Source organism: Sipha flava, unplaced genomic scaffold, assembly GCF_003268045.1.
Source record: "Sipha flava isolate LNK unplaced genomic scaffold, YSA_version1 19207_pilon_pilon, whole genome shotgun sequence".
NCBI lineage: Eukaryota > Metazoa > Arthropoda > Insecta > Hemiptera > Aphididae > Sipha > Sipha flava.
Window position 1 is genome coordinate 1,886 of NW_020272662.1, and position 5,728 is coordinate 7,613.

Sequence of the window (5,728 nt, forward strand, 5' to 3'; positions counted from 1 at the left end):
TGAATTTATTAGTGAAATCAACATTAATTTTACTATAGTTCCATTAACATCGTATGAACGAAAAATTCAAATCACTGGATTTTATTTTCCAGTACTTACATTTAACAATACAGGCAATATTGAATATGACATGTTCATCACCTAGAAATTATAAAATAAGTCGATTACATTTTTTTCTTCTGTATTAAGAGTAGCCGAGCACAGCAGGACTCTAATGTCCAGATGGTAATAATTCTATATATATTATTTAATACATGTAAATTAAAATATTAATTAAAAGTATAATAATAAAATATTTACCCTAGCGAACATCGCTAAATTTATGATGGACGTCGGTGACACTTTCATCTGCCGATTATGAGCCGAGTTTAGGTTCATCGCTAACGATAAGGTTTTTTTGAATTTCAAATCTATCTCAGTCCAATTGCTGCAGTACAATCCAAAATTCATCGAACATTTCTAGAAGTAACAATATTAAAGAAATGCTGTTAAATGGTTTTTTATACATGAACATTATAAAAATGTCAGAAACAGTGTTGATCAAAGGAATGAAACGTTATTATTTATTTCTGTCTCTATGTAGTTGAATGCGTAGCAGTAGATGTACAGTTGCATGGTGAGCGATATGAAACCGGCAGAATATTTCAAAAATGGCGGTGATACAACTGACCAACCCATAATATAAAGCTGAAAATCGTATTAGACGTAAAATCTCATTTACGAAAATCTAAACGATCAGAGCAACAATTGTTAGATAAATACTCAAAAATTCCCAAATCAAAAACTGATAAATTTTTTGCGTTCACCGTAACATGTAGTTATGTAATACACACAGTAATTCTTTTATCGATTTTCAAGCGATAACAAATTATATTTGTCCATGTAGAAAAGCCTTTTTTTTTATATATATTCACGTGCGATGTCGATTTCATGAATAAGAAGAATTTTTTACTGCTGAATGCATGAATTCGGGAGCACGTCACGTTACTTCTTGCAGCATATACTAAGTCAATGTATACATGTATTGATGCGCGGAAAAATGTTCGTCGAAGCTTGTTCAAACAACGATCGCATAATAAGCGAGTTAAACTTACTGTTCGTGGCGTACAATATTCGTGAGCTGTTATGCTACTAAAATACATCTAGGCACTAAAATGCTCTCGGCAAGATGCGGCTAAAAATAACGAACACTGGTTGTATGACCATTGAATCCCGTACCATTAGTTCCTTATATATTCAATGCATTGAACAGAATACTCGTATACAAAAAATATATATATGAGAATGACAAAAAAAATTATTAATTTTGGTGCGAACATTTTCAAGAAATTTACATTGTATGCAAAAAAGACAAGTTAATCAGTGCGATTTTCTGCATAATTTTTTTATATAACTGTAGACGATTTGTGTTATTATTATTTAATTTTGCATTAATTATTGTGGTATTATTATTTAAATGCATATAATTGTTCCTATTTTTAATAATCACGCGATGTATTTAATATCAGAGACCATCCTTTTTAAAACAATTTTTGATCGTGATTTCAAAATATTTGTAAATTTTCAATTCAAACTAATTCAGTTTTTATTTCAAAAGATCGTCCAAGTTAATCACAAAAAAAAAAAAATCTCCAAACAGTGAAAACGTAATGGTCATTGAGATCTCATTTGGGATTTTGTGGCAGTCACATAATTTATTTTTTAAATCATTATTAAATTATATTATTTATAAATAAAGTTTTCAATACGTGAAACAATAGATTATTTAATTAATCATAGAACTTAAATATACACTGTAGATCGGGGGTTTTTTTTTACATTAATTTACATTAATTTATCGAGGCAACCAATAATATAACAAAATGTATTGCGTAATAGTCTATTACGTAAATTATTGACTACCACAGATAGTTTATGTGTATTATGTTATTATCGAAATTTTGTCTTACTACTCTACTCAAATCAGAATATATATTTTTAATTCGATTTAAATTGTAGTAAAACATCCGAAGTTTTATAATAATTTTTGGTTTTTGTTCAGTGAATATTCTCTGCAATATTCAGGTCATCGAAATCCCGGGCAATCGGTCTATATAGCGATATATTTGCACAAGGCTTGAGGGTGAGAGGTGGAACTAACTTGTACGTTAGGCATATTTTTTAGTAAAGTATGACTAATTTATTTTGATTTACAGTTTAAATTTACTGTGTACACACATAGAAATATTGGTGTTGATTTAGCAATTATTAAGATGTTGAATATAAATAAGTTCAATTAAGAAATATTTGTATTTCATGTGACTCGTTGAATTGAATTACATAGCCTAACAACACAAATGTTTAAATTACTCATAATTTATATCATTTTAATTATACGTTATGTTTAAATTTATGTATAATTAACTTGTAATAATAACAAAATATATTATATGACATTTTAATATTATTAATTTGAACAATAATTTCTGGTTGAATCAAAAGTCATGAATGTCATTTTGACCACCATAATATATTTTAAAGAAAATGGATTTGATAACTATAATTATGTTAAATCAACCCCATTATACCTCAAAACGACGTGCGATAAGGAGAAAAATTCACTGGATGTCTAAATTTAGTGCAAACTTCCCGCTGTCGTCATTTTCCAAGATATTCAATATTTATAACTGCCGTTTCTGTATCATTGTTCGACGTTCATGCGTGTGTTTTATATAATTCTTTATGTTAAATAGTTTTATTAAGTTTAATGTGCACCATATTATTTCAAATTTTAATTTCCGTCTCCGCATTCTTCGCTATAGTTTCAACTACATGTATGTTGTAATTTCTATACATTTATATATATTGTGAAAACGAATATGGATTTGTTTCAAGAAAAAGTACGTGTTAAATTAACTATAATATATCTTAAAATAATTCAACTATTATAGTGTAATTTAATGGTGTTCTTAAACGAATATTTGGTATCCTGTAATATAGTTTCTATATCCGGATTCATTCGCACCGCAGACATCTGCAGTAACGCAGCAGTCTTTTGAAGAACATTTTGAAATTACTGAAATTCAAGATATTTCAAATAATTATAATACAATCCTATCTACGCCTACAACGGCTACATCAACGTCTAAAAACAGTTCAAGAGAAAGACCATCGCCATTGGAACATAAGAAATATGGTTATTATAAACCAATGGAATGGACGCTTGAAGTAAGTTTATTATTTAAATTCAGATATCAGATAAGTTATATATTTTTTTAATTAAATAAATTAAAAATAGTTAGCTTTTAATTTAAATAAAACTTTATCTTTTAGGGTTTACTAAGACACTTAAATGTAACATAAATAAAATATAAACTAATTTTTATTATTAATTTACCAACTTATTTAGGTAATTTTACATTTTGAATAACTTTCCCAGGCTCATATATAACTATTTATAAAAAGTACGTTACATATTTTAAAGGCTTTCCATTTTCTTTATAGACATTATTAGATTTAATACATACAACCTATGATGGCAGATATATTTTAGCTGATGCTGAACGAAATGGTGGGTCCTTATCTGTTGATTCTCAGAATTTACTTACACAACTTTTGATAAATCATCTGTTTCAAGACAATAGCAAGTAAGAAGATTTTTTATATTAATTAGTTAATATACAATTTTTTAATTGGGGTTGGAGTGTATAATACAGTTACATAGGCGTGCACACTGCAAACATGGGAAGCAAATACTGTACTTAAACGTTTTCTATGGGCTATAAATCATGTTGCTGTTAATAAAATTAGAACAGCACAAGATTATATTTGATTATAATATTTAGAGCTAAAAAAGGTTAATTTTTGTACATAGAAACACTGATCTCATCAAATCAGGAACATAACTAATACTAATATATTTAAATTAAATATGCCGTGATAATTTATTATAAATTGAACATTAAATGTAGAATATAGTTTTATAACTTTTTATTTACTAAGAATAAAAAATAGGAAAGTGATATAAAAGTCACATATTTAATAATACTAAATTTTGTGCTGAATCGAATACTTCATTCTGCACACGCCTATGGGCTATGATTATTTTCTTTACTACCAGTAAAGAAAGATATATGACCACAATATAGGTATAAAATAGATAATCATAAGTTGTATTGTTTGTTATTACAGAGGCACTGATCTATTTTTTAGAAAAATTGCCAATTTAATAGTTAAAGTATTTCCTAAGGAGCAAAAGTTATAAATATTATATTATTAAGTTCTTCAAATTACAAATTTATAGATTTTAATCATTATTTTTAATTAATTCTTAGTAAAATAAATTAATAATATTATTTTTAGAGCATTTACTTTATACCGGCCAAAACCGAAGGTGCACATCAAACACATGCTAAAGGAAAATTAATCGAACGATGGAAAAATGTGGCTAGGCGACTATGATCAGTTGGTGTTTTATCTACAGTAAAAAAAAACTGTAACATTTTAGCTCCACAAACAACAATTTCATTTTTTGGTAAATTTTTTTGAAGTAATCTAATAAAATTAAAATAATTTATTTAGATTAAACACTGTTTCTTTGGTAACCATTTTTGTTTTCCTTTTTCATAGAAGATATTCATACTGCTAAGCAATGGTTGGCAAATGATGGATTAACTGGTAGTTTTGAAGTTGTTTTATCTAAGTGGCAATATACATCAGAGTTAAGAAAAATTGAAATTTTGAATCCGGACAGTCATTATTTATCAGATATTTTTGAATCTTGGCCTGTTCTTCAAGGTCCAAGAGGATTTGAATTGGTATGTTTCATGTATTTTTATTTATTATTAGATAAGAAGATATAAATTACATAGAATAAGAACTTTTTTTATAATAAATATAAAAAAAAAAAATTATTTCCAGATTATTAATGACTTTAAAGATTGGAACTGTTTCTTGAATAGTTAGGATTATTTACTGCTAAGCTTTTAAAAGTTAGGAGAAGTTCTATCAAAGACAAATATGCCCGTAATCTCTTATCAGTGTTAGATTTGGCTGAACTAAATGGAAGTATGTCTAACAATTTATTTATATTAAACCATAACTGATTTTTTACAACTTCAGTTCAAATTTCTAATTTTGTATTTTCTGAACATTTATTCTCTGAAATATAAAATTATACTACTGTAGAGTGTAAGTATACTACTCATACAAAATTTATACAATTACTAGTTACATATACATATTTTTATGTTTAGTATTAATTTACTATTTGTATGTTAGTTCTATGAAATTAAATTATCAATCAAATCTTGAGGGTCCGATCAAAAATAACAAAATGTTATTGTTTTATTTATAATTATTTACCAAACTGTGTTTTACTCATTACTTTAAGTTTTATTTGTTTTTTAGATGTAAAAACAACAAATGCTTTGAAATTACTTTTGCTTCCCTATTTAATTCTAACCAAAACTCTTATATGCAATATAACCTTAAACTGAAAAAATAAATCTTGGAAACCATCATTATTAGAATCTGCTTCAGCATTTTCTTATTTTTGTACAGTCAGTAGCTGTTCTATAAAATTTTACATTAATTTATTATAATAATAACTTTTTATTTGAATAGAATCTCATTGAACTTCAAGAAGACATTGAGAAAAGACTTTATCAGGAAAAGCATGCGCCGGAGCAATCAAGACTTCATGGTCCCGGATAAATCCGTCTGCATTGGTGACGTGAAGACCGTGTTT

At 26.9% G+C, this 5,728-nt stretch overlaps 1 pseudogene; it reads left to right on the forward strand.

Annotated features, from left to right (window-relative positions):
- Positions 1-2,484: 2,484 nt before the first annotated feature.
- On the forward strand, positions 2,485-5,712 carry LOC112681496 (annotated as a pseudogene).
- The last annotated feature ends 16 nt before the right edge of the window (positions 5,713-5,728 follow it).